At 38.5% G+C, this 16778-nt stretch overlaps 1 protein-coding gene across 1 annotated transcript in view; it reads right to left on the bottom strand.

The window, feature by feature from the left end:
• The window catches only part of tmem47 (transmembrane protein 47), a 40751-nt gene that overhangs the window by 5490 nt on the left and 18483 nt on the right, over nucleotides 1–16778 (bottom strand).

Below are 16778 nucleotides of genomic sequence, written 5' to 3'. Positions count from 1 at the left end.
CGAAATCAGTTCTGATTATTATGCATCATGCTAAATAATTTACAAAATGCCCTACTTTTCTGCACACATGTAAACAAAAGAATTCCATTTGCAGTGCTTGCCTCTTAACAATAATACAGATACAAAAAGTGTACAAAAAAGAGAGAAAGGGAGAAAAAGGTGTTATACAATCCCCTTGATAAATAATACATTTAACTAGCTGACTGTATAATTGCAAATCCTTTTATATGATTTACAGCAGGGCTGTCCAACTGGCGGCCCACGGGCCGACCCCCCTCTGTGTGGCCCCCCACCTGTCTGGCTGCTTTGATGGCTTACCTTTGTGTATTACCTTTAAATGCATCAGTACTGTTTTGTACTGTATTGTTTAATCACCCTGTAATCCTTATGATCCCCCTGAGTCACCCTCAGGCTCTTGCTGTAATACCACTTGTTCCTGTTCACACTCAGACACTCAAAACAGGTTTTGAGCTGTGTTAATAGGGGGCATAGTATGCACACAAGCGGAGTGGGCATAAGAATAAATGGCACATTAGGAGGGTGGGTCAGAAAGGGCAACTAAGCAAGGGTATGGAAAGGCACAGTTATAGAGGGACCACAAGTTGGCCACATAGGAAGGGGCAACAGTCATGATCACATAGAACAGGGCAGGCAGGCAGAGGGCACCCACTAGAAGAGGGAAGTAAATACCAGCTGCTCTGTGTTCCCTCTGCCTGTTTTCCATACTCGCCTTTATTGGCCTGGATGGCCATTCCCTCTTGTACATCATCCAGTGATTGCCATCATTGTGCCCTCTGACTGTGAAGGTATGGGGTTTGTTGCTGGATCAATTGGTAGTTTAGGCTAGGTGTGGGCAGGAATAGTATGGCACACTAGGCAGGAGGGCAGCCTGTATGGTCATGGCAGGAGGGTCAAACATAGTATGGCACGCATGAGGGGCAGGCAATAGGCAACATAGGCAGGGTGGCAGGCATAGTATGGCACACATAGGTGGAGCAGGCATAGTATGGCACACAAGCAGGGGGGCAAGCATAGTATGGCACACATAGGAGGGGGGCAAGCATAGTATGGCACACATTGGCAGGGGAGGGCAAGCATAGTATGGTACACATAGGCAGGGGAGGGCAAGCATAGTATGGCACACATAGGAAGGGGAGGGCAAGCATAGTATGGCACACATAGGCAGGGGAGGGCAGGCAGAGTATGGCACACACAGGAGGGGTAGGGCAAGAAGTACTCTGCCTGCTCTATGCCTCCCCTATGCTGCCTGTGTGTGCCATACTCTGCCTTCCCTATGCTGCCTGTGTGTGCCATACTCTGCCTTTCCTATGCTGCATGTGTGTGCCATACTCTCCCTGCCCTATGCTGCCTGTGGAAGGTGAACCTGGCAGGGGTTTGTTCCTGGAGTTTGGCATTTGGAAATAGTCATTATATGGCCCCCAAGGGGTGTAATTATATGCTGGGGGTTGCTGTGCTATCCACAGAAGAGGAGGAGGCATATCGATTTAAGTGTATGACATAATATAATTCTTTCATATATAAATGAAGGGTGATATCCCTTCAGTGAGCACCAACCATTGGGTTTTTGCTGTGTTGCCACCATTAATGTGGGGATGGTCTTAAAAGCTCTTGTGATAGCATGGGAATAGTTTGAAGTGGGTGTGGTTTAAAAAAGGGGAGTGCTCAAAACTGGCTTCCATTAACGGCCCTCCACCATGTAGGCAAGAAAAATTCCGGCCCTCAGTACCACAGAAGTTGGACAGCACTGATTTACAGGGATTATTTCCTGTTGGGCTTATGTTATTCCCAGTGAAGTGGGTTTACAGCATTACACCCCTGAATATAAAACCCTCCTGAGCACAACTTCTTTGGCGCCAAATGTACTTTGCATGCACTCAGCTTGAGTAGGAGGATGAAAAGCTGATAAAACATCAGCAGTTTCCATCAATGGGTATGTCTATGCCTCCCTTAAAAAGTGCACATTTTGAAAATGTATTCACTCAGGGGGTAGAAGGCAATTACATTTACTAATGCAAGACTATAATTCGGGCACATTTGTTTCCAAATTCTGCTAAATAACACAATTACTGACATCACTCCTGGAGCTTTTGTAGAAAGAAAGTGGAGGTGGTAGGAGATTAAACTTGTAGTTTTTTTAAGAAATTGCTTGAACTATATGCTCTTCAAAACATTAAACTAAATTAGGGATAAAACAATTTATATTACATTTTAGATTTAACAATTTTGGAAAAAAGTTGGCCAAAAATTAGAACCCCTTGTGAATTCTACGAAGTATTAATGATTCAGAGGGATGTTAACACGCCATTGAACAGAATGGTGATTGACGGATCAAATTCTAAAAACTTAAAATGGGGATTCTACTGTAAAAATTCAGAGAGCCTAAATGCATCTTGCCAGACCACTACAGAATAAAGTAGTTAACTTTCTTTCATTTGTTAACTGGGCTTTTAAAGGCATAATATGCCTTTATTTAGTAAGAGTTCCATCCTAGTATGTTACATTTATCAGAAAATGCATTCAGTGGAAAAATATATTTATACTGAAAAATGGCTCACAAAGTATGACTTTTTGCAAGACAAAAATATTTAAAATGTATGAGCCATAAATTGTACATATAAACAGCACCACATAGAGAGAGATAGAGGCATATTTTATAGCTTGCTTTTCCTTTGCTTTCCATTGCTTATTTTGCTTAAAAAACTGATGATGCATGAACTGACAAAGCTGATCACATCTATAATTGCACTCGCTAAGTCCTGTGTCATCTAGTGACATCTTTTTTTAGCTGTAAATGGACAGCACATTTATCTCAGCAGGACTTTTGCCTGATCAGTATTGTTGAAAAGCAGAAGATAATAAAGAAAGTTTCATTCACAGCTGGGGCAGGGACACCACTTTAGAAAATTAGAGCAAGAAAAAAACATAAAGAGATCAAGTAAAATCTACTGTTTTAGTATTAATATTTTTATGCTAGGATTACATGACTGCAAGGGAAATTTTAAAGATTTGCTTTCATTTATTTAGTGCTTAAAAATCTCCTGTTTTTTGCACTTTGCAGGTTTCCTGCATAGGCACTTTGGGCAATAGTGAACAAGCTCTTAAGTCTATTTTTGTTGAAACAGATGTAGCAATTTAAAGAGCCTATTTGTGTGAGATGGCAGTGTTGCTAGGAGTCAAACATTTGTTACATTGTCTCCTGAGATATTTAATTTGAGGGCACAAAATGCCAACCTAGTGAGACTAGAAAAACATATCAAGCATATATCCTGACTCTGAATTCTAAGAAGATTGTCTAACTTACAATAAATCACCATTATGTTTCTTGGACCAATGTGTCAAATTTTGCACAAAAAAAGGTTAGGTTAGCAGACTCTAAAAAGGAAATAGCTAGATATAGCTAGGCTATGCTTTGTAGATCAGAGATATGGTTTAAAAAGCCTGATTTTCTATTTGAAATATTGAATAAGTTCAAGGCATACATTTCTAAAATTGCTGCCATGTCATCTTCAAGACCAGGTTTCTTGAAAATGGTACTTTATTAATTGCCAGAGACTAAGGCCTAAAAGTTTGAAGGGTGTGTGTAGATTTGTGTTAATATGAATTTAACTATGTCATTCTCTTCTGATTTTGTCCCAACATGATTAAGTTCATGCTTCAAGAAAATCCACATCTATGTTGTATCAGTAATTAACACATACTAGATGAACCAGTATGAGATCTAGGCTTGCCAGCTGTCTGGCACAGTATTTCATCCGGTTTCAGCATTGTGAAATCCAGAAAAAAAATCTGTACATGTCATGTAATAGCCTCACCCATAACACCATGACCCAAGAACATCACCAGTCTGCCTCTTGATATCAATGTTCTACCCCTACATCGTTACCCTGCCCCCTTTGTCTGACGGAAAAGCTAACATTTATTATACTTGGCAGTTAAAATAACATCACTAATTTGTCTATAAGGCAACTGTCATTTTTGGGTAAAGCCAACTTAATCCAGATAATAGATCACAGTTTTTCCAGCTAGCAGACTCTGAAAAGAAAATAGCCTTTACTATACAGAGATACAGGCATACAGAGAATTCTAAGGTTTTTATGTCATCCACAAGGCCAGGTATCCCTGTGATGTTTTTTTCTTTTAATTGCCTGAGTCCTTTCTTTGATGATTTTTGGACTTGGTTTGCTGTCCTGCTATATATTTTGCAACATTTGGATGAATACAGAAATTACAGATTTGGTGCATTCCTAGATAACATCAATGTTTCAGCCATTTAATTATAGTTCCAAGCATATTTATAACAACAAATAAATGTTGAACCCCATATCTTAGTCTAACTGACCTTCATGTTGTGCTTGCAGGAATATTTAAGGGAGCAAATAGGTATTCTACTCAAATCTCTTCCTTAAGGCTCTGAGCCCCTTTTTCATCTATCCCCACAGATTGGGAATTATCGCTTTACAGCAACTCAAGCACAAGCCTTTTGACATTTTAATGAGTTTGTCCATGTTAAGGACAACTGGATCATTTTCTGAACCCAGAGGGGCACCTATGGGAGTATCCAGAACTGGGAGCGTGTGCTGAATTTATAGCAAAAGACAAATAATCTGACCACAATAAAGGGCAGCCTGTTTAGGTTTTGTATGCATGTGTTTTCATTTCATATTTTTTACAAACATGGAAACAAACTGAATGAGGATAGAAAGATAATGAGTATTAAAATGCAACTGTGATATACAGAAGGAGAATGACTATAGGTTGTACTGAATACAATTTGCTATGGTTTCCTGATGTTTAAAGGCAATGAAAAGTTTAATTAAAGAAGTTGTCAATTAGTCAGGAAGCTCTCAGTGGTTATTATCACTAACCTCAAATACCGAGCAAGTGCTACCTTGTGGTTGGCCTGAGCCATGTACATGCAAAATAGATTAGAAATTCAGCTTTAGCCTATAGCAGCCACAGGGCATCCCTTCTCACGAGAATAGCACGCTAAGACATGTTTTTTAGCAATGAGAAGCACTAGCTTGGACTTATAATATAATATAGCTATTAAAATAACAGATTATTTTTATGGGTGCTGAGCCAAGTACAGTGGATATGGCAATGCAGAGGGACTAGCTGTTAAACAATGTAAAAACAGCCACTGAAGAGTTACAAGTGGACTAGGAAAACAGAGTACAGAGTAAACTAGAAGTAGTTGGCATGGGATCCAGATCGATGATATTGGTGTTCCACACAGGGTTATGGTAAGTAAGAAACTCATAAAAAGGTCTGAACAAATAGAAACAGTGATCTATATGGGTACAGTGTGGCCCATTTTCTGCTCTATTAATGTAATGATATCTTGGATTATATAAGGCAGGGCTGTACAACTGGAGGCCTGCGGCCCCCCTCTGTGTGGCCTCCCACCTGTCTGGCTGCTGTGCTGTGGCACACACAGGCAGCATAGGGCAGGCAGAGTATGGCGCACACACAAGCAGCATAAGGCAGGCAGAGTATGGCACACATAGACAGCATAAGGCAGGCAGAGTATAGAACACACAGGCAGCATATGGCAGGGAGAGTATGACACACACAGGCAAGGTAGGGCAGGCAAAATATGGCACACACAGGCAAGGTAGGGCAGTCAGAGTATGGAGCACACAGGCAAGGTAGGGCATGCAGAGTATAGCACACACAGGCAGCATAAGGCAGGCATAGTATGGCACACACAGGCAGGGTAGGGCAGGAAGAGTATGGCACACACATGCAGGGTAGGGCAGGGAGAGTATTGCACACAGGCAGTACTCTGTCTGCCCTATGATGCCTGTGTATGCCATACTCTGGCCCTCCGGCCCTCGGTACCACAGAAGCTGGACAGCACTGATATAAGGTATAATCCGTAAACCCATTATCCAGAAAGTTCCGAAATACAGTGATCTCCCATAGACTCCATTTGAAACAAAATAATTCTATTTTTTAAAAATGATTTCCTTTATATCTTTAATAATAAAACGGTACCTTGACCTTGATCCCAGCTAAGATAAGAATTTTTATTAATGTTTAAATAATTTTTAGTAGGCTTGAAGTATTGAGATCCAAATTACAGAAAAAAACCCTCATACCCCAGGTCCAGAGCATTCTGGGCAACAGGTACCATACCTGTATATGAGAAAAGATGCAGCCTATTTTTGAGTTCACAAATCTACAACTTGCAAGGCAATGACAAAATTGCAAGTGCCTGCACACAGACTGCTTGATATACAGTTGCCTCACCATGATTTCTTGATTTTGAGTCATGTGGTTTTTCAAGGGGCTGTCAACATTTTGACAACTGGGCAGAACTCAACTCAGTTACACAGTGACACAACAACCCTGCTCCCAATGCTGTGGCTCTCTCTATTATTATCTATATAATATTTTGCGAGACAAGTGCTGTTTTCCACACATTACTCCGTGTAGGGTACTCAAAGACACAGATCTTTGCACTTGTCATTGCACTGGATGGATGATTTATTAATTTTAGAATTTGATTATACATTTTTATTTTTACTCAAAAAATTCTCTTTCTTTATAATGATAAATCTCACAAAATTGTCACAAGAATAGTTGCAATTTATTCAAACTGTGGTGGAGAAAAACCATCTTTAAGAGCCCCATTTTTGGACCACTTAGTGCTCTTGAATTTGCATCAGAGGCAATAATGAATTTAAATCCTCAGGCTATAGGGTGCCAGGGGCCGCAAGGTGCAGTAGAGCCCTGCACACAAACGAAGAGAGCTCCAAACACTCCGAACTTGGGAATTGTTCACTAAGAACAAATGTTTATTGATCCATTAAAAATCAAGCGCCTAACACGTTTCGTGCGCATGCGCACTTAATCATAGGCTCTATGATCAAGTGAGGTTAGGTTCGGGGTTTATACACCCGGACCTTAATGATTCATTTGGTACGAACCATTACAATCAGAACCCTTTTTCAATGCTTTTTATATATGTTCTTGATTGAATATAATTTAGATATATAATATTGTTGCTTTAGCGTTTAGTGCAGTAGAGCCCTGCACTTAGTACAGGTATAGGACCTATTATCCAGAATGCTCGGGACCAAGGGTATTCCGGATAAGGGGTCTTTCTGTAATTTGGATCTCCATACCTTAAGTCTACTAAAAAATCAACAAAATATTAATTAAACCCAACAGGATTGTTTTGAATTCAATAAGGATTAATTATATCTTAATTGGGATCAATTCTAAGGTACTGTTTTCTTACTACAGAGAAAAAGGAAATCAGTTTTAAAATTCTGAATTATTTGATTAAAATGGAGTCTATGGGAGACAGGCTTTCTGTAATTCGGAGCTTTCTGGATAACGGGTTTCCGGATAAGGGGTCCGATACCTGTACCTGCAGGACTGCCTCATTGCTGACAGCATCACGCTCTGCCCTGGGTTTGCCACTTTGCACAGCACATCCATTTCCCTAGTTGAAACTGCCCTGTGTGTTGCAATATACCGTATTTTGAAAATATAAATGTCACAATACAAGGCTAATTTTTTAATATACATCACATGCCACATGAGAACCAGTGCAATCTGCTTTAGAATTTAATAGTCAGTCCTGAAGCATCAGCTTCTATGACTGATGATTTTCTGCTTGATAATTTTTGTGACATTTAATATACTGTATTTATTGTTTGTTTTAACAGGACGGATACCTTTCCTCCTACTGTTGTCTTGAAATTTGTTTAGGTGATTTAGAGCTTAGATTAGTATATAGTGATGCATTAGGTTTCCTCTGTTTAGGTAAGGTCTCCACTGAGCATTTTTGTTTGTAATTTATGAACAGTGTATGTCATTTTAACAGGGGTAAAGGTAAAAATAAATTTCTATCCAATCTCACGGGAATTTTTTTCCTAAACAAATTCACTTGAATTGCTTAAATCCTGTCTTGTCTAAGATTTATAAGCAGAACAAGCCATTACATCCACCCTGTAAAAATATTTGCTAAACATCTGTTCCTGGGTTGAATGATGCTTAAATTTAATTTTGTTCAGTCACAATACCTGTCCTATTGTTACCTGGATGCTTCAAAGAATAAAAATTTCCCATGAGAATATATGTACATGACTGCGCACATTTGTATAGAATAATCATATATCCTTGAAAGTGCCTCTTTTCTAGGTCAAAGAATATATTTTTCATAAAAGATTTAGCCAAATGAATTAAATATACCATGCCTTTCTTTTTTGTTTTGTACAATTTATGGCATAAACCTGCACTTTACTATCATTTTGGACCTTGTGTTTAGGATCACAGTTTTATTAATAGATGAACTTTCCATCAAAATTTAAGATTCCTTCTGTTTTAGCCCAGTCCCTGCAAATAAAAAGCATCCCCATAGCATGAAACTATATCACTGTACCTCACTGTAGGTATGAGTCAGCCATACCGAAAGCCATTCTTTCTGTGCATCTTTTTTCATCTATGCTTTCTCAGTTTGGATCTTTTGATAAATGACTGACATTCGCAGAAATGAGTGTAGTGGTGGTTTCAAAAATGCTAAAACCACTAATATCCAAATGTTGATAAATGCTCCCCTTACAGTGAAGTATCTGGTGACTAACATTGACACTGCAAATGTAGCCTTAGAATCGGTCCTACATTTAGTAGGTTAGTCCTCATTTTTTATAATTGCTGTACTTATTATTATATATTATTCATTAAATATAATTAAATATATATTTATTATAATACACAGGTATCAGTGAGTCACGTTATAAAAATGGCTTCACTATGCACCCATTATAACTGATGACATCACTAAGCACCCATTATAACTGATGACTATAATTACTACGCACCTTTTATAGGTATATATATCATATATATATATATATATATCCGTGCCTATTGTGTAACATATAAGAATATATTTAGAGAGAGAGGGATTTATGCATGGTCTGCACGTCAGCTCTTTTGAAGAATTATTCTATATATATATAGAATATATATGTTACACAATAGCCGCGGATATCCTGTAAATGATATCCTAATTAATGGTGCTTAGCAATGTCATCGGTTCTACTCATTGCTTTTTTATCTAATTTGTATTACTAGAACTCTAAAACTTTGTATTATAATATATAATGTACTGTCTGTATAAAATATGAGGGTATTAGATGTTACCTTGGGGTTCTGTGACCCATATAAAAGCATATATGGGTATGTAACTCCTTGGTTATATACTTATTTTCTCTATATATCCAGTGCAGTACAAAATGTACTTATTATAAACTGATATAATTCACAATTTAAAGGAATGCTGCTTTTACTTAAATTCATGCTCTTGCTAAAACATATTATATAAGATACCATAAATATATATATGTATACATGCACATATTCTCCAGTGCAAATCAATATGAATTGAAATTATTCTCAATTAAAAGCAGCCAAGTAATCTTTTACACTGACTCAAGCTATTGCTAAAACTACTGCAAAACAGTATAACCTCAGGATATTTATGATCTCAAACTAGGTGAGATTGGTAAAATAGATGTCACGCAGAACCTTTTACACAGTGCAAGTGCAGAAATTACATTTTAATAATAAATTCTTACAGTTAAGGGCAAATTCAACAAAGTGTAAAACAACATCCTTTTTTCACATGACTGTAAATCATAATGTATTTCCACAAAGCAGAAAAAAAGATTTATTATTATAAAAATCATAAAGTTGGTTAACACAAAAGGTCTAAATTACTGTAGAGTGTATACCATCATTTGATCTCTCTCCATTGATTTAATGGTCTTGCTCAATGCTAATTTTTTTTATTTAATTATTGGCCTTAATAATAACATGGGGACTCTTTAATTGACCCTTTGCCTTGAGGCACCCCACTGAACCCCCTTGTTACATACCTAAATGAAACACCAGGAAACAGAGATGGGGTAAAATTGCCACAGCATTTATTCACATTTTATCAAATAAATAGTATGTTGTCAGCTTTACCCAAGGCAATATTCTAAAGCCAGAATTCCATAAGAGATCACTACTATGCTTTGCCTTCCCTCACTGAAGGCATGATTTACTTCCATAGTTGCCCTTTGAGATTAGCACTATGTCATTATATCCGCCACTGAGTATTAGGTTGCCTCTACCTATAGAGAGGATGGCCCCAAACTCTGCTACCAGCAGGAGCTGCATCACCAACCACAAGAGAAGTTCAGCAACTCTGCTGCCGGGCTGAATCTGCAGTGTCTCGATGATAGGAACTCCAAGCAGGCTGTCACCTAGCACAAGCAATAGTAGCATCCATATCTATCAATCCACTTTTCTTTCTCTGCTAAACTCTGCTGCTTACTTTGGCAAGGTCCTACCTCTGCTGTAACAAATAAAACTTAAATTACAGTATCATATATCCACTGTTTTGATCCAGAGGATGGCAAATAAAAAACCCAACCTGAAGCAAGTGGCGATCAGAAACATCCCTTGGATCGAGCCATCGTAGTTATGATGAATTAATACAATGATGACTCTCAAGTTTATACTGTATAAAGCTACAGAAACCACAATATAACAATGCATTCGGGAAAACATCCATGTTCAGTTATTAATAGATAATTTGGGAACATAAAGAAAAAAACTCCTGTCATTTTTGCAAAATATGCAAAAAGGGGGAGGGTGGGTAGTGAGTGCTTCCTTTCCTGACATTGCGTCCCTCTCTTTCTCAACCCAAGCCCAGCTTCCTCCTGCCTTAACTCCTTCCTTTTCATCTAATCATGGGTCCACCCAATTAGCTCTAGTACCCAGGTAGCGTTACCTGCCCCAAAGTACCTCTCCCTTGGGCACGACAGTTGCTCTCACATTGAAGGCACATGATAAACACCCATTCTCATACTGGAGCCTTCCAATACCTTCCCCTAAATGTATTACTCACTGAGGACTCACATGGTGGTAAAGGCATCCAACAGCAGCTAAGCAGAACTCCCTCTTTATATGGGGTTCAGTGCTTCTCCCAAGCAGAGCACCCACAGCCATTTCACAGAAGGCAGATTAACAAGCAGCTCCTTTACTCTCTCTGCTGCCTCTCTCTCTGCTTTCCGTATCTGGGTTTCTGCCTGGCTGCTGCATTAGGTGGCCCTTTATAACCTCCTTTATAAGTGGTGTATATCACAGGTCCACCTGATTCTGCCAGTCTCTAAATCTAAACCAGTGTAAACTGGCTGCTGGTCATTCGGATCCCTTGTCATGCAGCCCCAGCGCTTATAGCTCCAGTTTTTCCTTGATCTTTGTCTATATATTATATATACTGTTGAAGAACACAAGGTAAAGTCTGCACACATTCTCAATACAATCAATGGACATTGGCACTGTGCTCACCACTTTATGGAAAATACAAAGATCCAATTTCCCTCTCTGGAATGAAAGGCATCAACATTGATTACTCTCCATTAATATAATCCATGAAAGACAAAAGATTGCAGCATTAATGCTGATCTGACTGATCACATTGCTTGATTAAAGAGACAAATGAAAGCAGATCTTGGAAATGGGTACAGTAAGGGGCCCTATATATTATGCTGTGTAAAAAACCCAACAAAATTTGCCACACATCGCAGGCTTTGCCACAATAAGTACTAGTTAGTGACAGTTCCAGTTGGTTCTAATATTCTTCTCTTTAAATATTTATGTCCTGATAAAAAAGCAATTTCTCAAATTATAATTATACATTTACAGAGAAATGTATCATTTATAATTTTTCTAAAATATCACTCTAAAATAGTTGTACACACTTTAAACATAGGATTAATAATTCAACCAGCAAGTAAGGAAGGCTTTATTAAGGTATACACTTTACAAAGCATATCCCAGGTTGACAATACTACAGAATGAAAAATTATAGCTGCTTGTCATTTCCAATCTATACAAAAGTGAATCTTGAATTGAAAAATCACTGCCAAGACAAGAAGGCTGACTTCTTCAACTAGATATGAATTTCCTTTGCTATAAGCATACATTATCCCATGGTGATTGAGCAATCACCCACTCCACCTAGTGGGCATTGAGAAGTACACCTCAGGGGAATTCAACTAGGACAATAAATTACACACAGAATCGTGTGTCTAATTTGTATAAGGTTTGAGCCAAATCACCCATTGCCTAACCTTCCTGCCCCCAGATGCTGGTCCAACATCTGACAACCAACCTCAAGCCAAGCCCAATTCTGCCACCACTGATTGTTCACAAAAAATGCATTGCATACTCGAGGTTAGCAAAATGAACAAGAAAATATAATAAACATAACTCATAATAGTCATGCCAGCCAAAAATACCCAGTTTATGGACAACCAATTAACCCACCTAGTCCCTTGGCCAAATGTCCTAATGAAGAAGTGACAGTCTATAAAGACTATAAAGATTTCAGTTAATGCCCTTTTATGCAAGCCAACAATTTATTTGCTTTTATAGCCCCTGAATGACATTGGCTTGAGTTACACAGTTTGCTATCCACAAAAATTCCCAATTTTTCTCAGTTAATGGAATACTGTCATAGGAAAACATACCGTATATACTCGAGTATAAGCCGATCCGAGTATAAGCCGAGGTACCTAATTTTACCTAAGAAAACTGGAAAAACTTATTGACTCGAGTATAAGCCTAGGGTGGGAAATGCAGCCGTTACTGCTAAGTTTCAATAATCAAATTATTTAATAAAAGGACACTCACAAGTGCTTACATGACTACCATATTAATAAACACAAGGTGTGGGCTGGAAAATGAGGCGCATCCAACATAAGATAACCATATGCAAGGTTGTATGGGTTAATATCTCATTTAATTTTACATACATATTGAAATTTTGATGTGTAAATTTGTTATTTAATTCTTATATAGTTCTGTATACTTTTTGGGGTGAGTGATGTAGAATCGCAAGTTTAAGTTTATCTAGAAACTCCGGCTCCATAGCTGCAGCTTGAAAGGGAAACAAAATGTACTTCCTTGCAGCTAGAGCATGCAAATTCAGGGAAATATATATATATATATACATTCACATGTATAGTTGTTATTCCAAAATTGTATGTGCAGTATTCTGAATGTCTCTAATGTGGCAGTAAAAGACATAGCACATAAAAGGATTAAACTGAACCTGTACTGGGCTCTGAAATGGCAGTGAAAGGGAAGGTGATAGGTTAAGATTGTAAGCTCCTTCCAACATGCATCATAACAATATAGCAACTGGAGCCCACTGTGCCTCAGGAGTCTATGAAAGAGAATAATAGTATGACAGCTCCCTTAACCATAAATAAACACAAACCTACAGACAAACAGCTTTCTACAATTTAATAAATATAAGAGGGACCAGTAACCCCACCCCCAAGCAGTGATATTCAAATGCGAGCCAAAACAGCAACCATAGCACAACAATGAGCTCCTTATAGTTATTATGCGACCAATGTGTAACTTACTGTTTTCCTCTCCTGTGTCTTCGCCAAAAAGGCACTTCCAGCGCTTGACAGCTCCTTCGCTTCCTGCTCCCTGACACGCTGGACCCCATGTGCGCCGTAAGTTTAAGCGTCGCGTTACTATGGTTACCGTTGGCTCTGGTGTGTTACGCTGCTGAAAGCGCTCCCTGCGCTTTAGATTAGACAAAATGCACACGGGGCGGCGGAGGGGGTTGGCGCGCGTCTTCCAGAATGAACGTCCACACACGTCCAGGAGCGCAGAACGTAAACTACCGTATATACTCGAGTATAAGTCGAGGGGCCCTTTTTCAGCACATTATTGGTACTGAAAATCTCGGCTTATACTCGAGTATATACGGTACTTTTTTCCAAAATGCATCAGTTATTAGAGCTTCTCCAACAGAATCCTGCATTGAAATCCATTTTTCAAAAACACAAACAGATTTTTTTATATTTAATTTTGAAATTTCACATGGGGCTAGCCATATTCTTCATTTCCCAGGGTGCCAAAGCCATGTGACCTGTGTTTTGTTAAACTTCCATTACAATTTACTTTGAAAAATTTTCAACTCCTGTGTTTATTTGGCATAAAGTCACATGACTTTAAGGATTCGACCGAATCTATGCCTCTGGCCGAACTGAATCAAAATCCTTAAAATCAATTTGTGCTGCTGAAAAAGGGCGAATCTTGGCTGAAGCTTGAACCGAACCCTGGATTTGGTGCATCCCTAATAAACATAGATGATTTAGGGGTGTGTTTACTAAGAATGGAGATAAATATCACCGGTGATGTTGCCTGTAGCAACCAATCAGGTCTTTGCTTTGATTTCTAACTTGTAGGTGACTGTTTAAATCTTATTGCTGATCGGTTGCTATGGGCAACATCACCAGAGGTATTTATCTCCAATCTTAGTAAACACGCCCCTTAATATCATTTATCTGAAAAAAAACAGACACTGGTTTGTAAGTTTATAGACATTAGCACAATAGTGACCATAGGCTCAGTCAATATGGTCTTTCCATATACAATGCACATTGATGTGAGGGATACCATTGCAATTGGAGGAGGCCTCACAACTAGGTCAAGTTGTTATTATGGGGGACTTTAATTATCCAGACATTGACTGGAGTAATGGTGTGGCCAAGTCAGAAAAAGCTAGCAGGTTTGTAAATATGCTAAATTGCAATATTTTTTTCAGGCAGTTCAAGAACCTACTAGGAAAGATTCTCTTTTGGACTCTCATTTGTGTGGGTGAGCATTTAGGGAATAGTGATCATAACATTGTCTATTTTGAGATAATGTTGCAGACAGCTCTATAAGGGATAAACTAAAACACAAAATTTTAGATATGCAGACTTTGCCAGTATAAGGGCATCTCTGCAATGTATCAACTGGGAAAGGCTTTTCACAGGGTTAAAAAAGTAGTTACATGGAATATATTTAAAATGTTGCTTAACAAGTATACAGGTCAGTATATTCCCCTTGTAAGCAAGGAAACCTTTAAAAAAGTGTTAGTGTCAAGGTTAGTAAGAAAAAATGGCCTCAAGTTAGCTGGGGCAGGGGTATTGCAGTAAGGAGTAAAACAAATCCAAAATTATTTTTAAATATGTAAATAGTAAAAAAATGAAGCAAGGAGGCATGGAACCCTTATTATCACGGGGGGGGGGGCACTTTGTTCATGAGAACAGGGAAAAAGCAGAAATTCTGAATTCTTATTTTTCATTGGTTTACACAACTGAGGAGTCAGCTAATCAAGGCTTCCATTTTAATAGACCCAATTCTAGTAGTATAACAACTGATGCATGGATCACTTAGGAGTAAATTAAAACAAAGGTCCGGGACTGGATGGTATTCATCCCAGGGTATTAAACAAGGTTATCTCAGTGATTGCCAAACTTTTTCACTTAATTTTTCAGGATTGATTGAGGTCTGGTATAATGCCAAGGGACTAGCGAATTGCTAACATGGTTCCGTTATTCCAAAAGGAATACTGTTTTCAGCCTGAAAACTATAGGCCTGTTAGTCTGACATTAGTGGTAGGAAAGCTTTTGAAAGGGCTAATAAGGGATAGGATATTCGAATACATGCAAATCATAATACAATAAATTTGTGCCAGCGTGTTTTTATGTGTAACAGATTAATTGCTTATTGTGAGGAGGTAAGCAGGAACCTCAATGCTGGAATGGCAGTGGATGTGATCTACTTGGACTTTGCTAAAGCATTTGATCCTATATGGGAGGTATATCCTATGGGAGGTACAAGCCCCTTGCCAAATCTGTAACTTTATTTGGTAAGCAATATTATGAAATATCAAAAATGTAAGTATAAATACAGTGGTGTGAAAAACTATTTCCTGATTTCTTATTCTTTTGCATGTTTGTGACACTTAAATGTTTCTGCTCATCAAAAACCGTTAACTATTAGTCAAAGATAACATAATTGAACACAAAATGCAGTTTTTAAATGAAGGTTTACGTTATTAAGGGAGAAAAAAAACTCCAAATCTACATGGCCCTGTGTGAAAAAGTGATTGCCCCCCTTGTTAAAAAATAACATAACTGTGGTTTATCAATTTCAATTTTCAATTTCAATATCAATTTCTGTAGTCACCCCCAGGCCTGATTACTGCCACACCTGTTTCAATCAAGAAATCACTTAAATAGGAGCTACCTGACACAGAGAAGTAGCCCAAAAGCACCTCAAAAGCTACACATCATGCCAAGATCCAAAGAAATTCAGGAACAAATGAGAACAAAAGTAATTGAGATCTATCAGTCTGGTAAAGGTTATAAAGCCATTTCTAAAGCTTTGGGACTCCAGCGAACCACAGTGAGAGCCATTATCCACAAATGGCAAAAACATGGAACAGTGGTGAACCTTCCCAGGAGTGGCCGGCCGACCAAAATTACCCCAAGAGCGCAGAGACAACTCATCCGAGAGGCCACAAAAGACCCCAGGACAACATCTAAAGAACTGCAGGCCTCACTTGCCTCAATTAAGGTCAGTGTTCACGACTCCACCATAAGAAAGAGACTGGGCAAAAACGGCCTGCATGGCAGATTTCCAAGGCGCAAACCACTTTTAAGCAAAAAGAACATTAAGGCTCGTCTCAATTTTGCTAAAAAACATCTCAATGATTGCCAAGACTTTTGGGAAAATACCTTGTGGACCGACGAGACAAAAGTTGAACTTTTTGGAAGGTGCGTGTCCTGTTACATCTGGCGTAAAAGTAACACAGCATTTCAGAAAAAGAACATCATACCAACAGTAAAATATGGTGGTGGTAGTGTGATGGTCTGGGGTTGTTTTGCTGCTTC

Source organism: Xenopus tropicalis, chromosome 2, assembly GCF_000004195.4.
Source record: "Xenopus tropicalis strain Nigerian chromosome 2, UCB_Xtro_10.0, whole genome shotgun sequence".
In the NCBI taxonomy this organism is placed as follows: domain Eukaryota; kingdom Metazoa; phylum Chordata; class Amphibia; order Anura; family Pipidae; genus Xenopus; species Xenopus tropicalis.
Note: the sequence above shows the minus strand (reverse complement) of the source record. Positions and strands in the feature narration are given on the sequence as shown.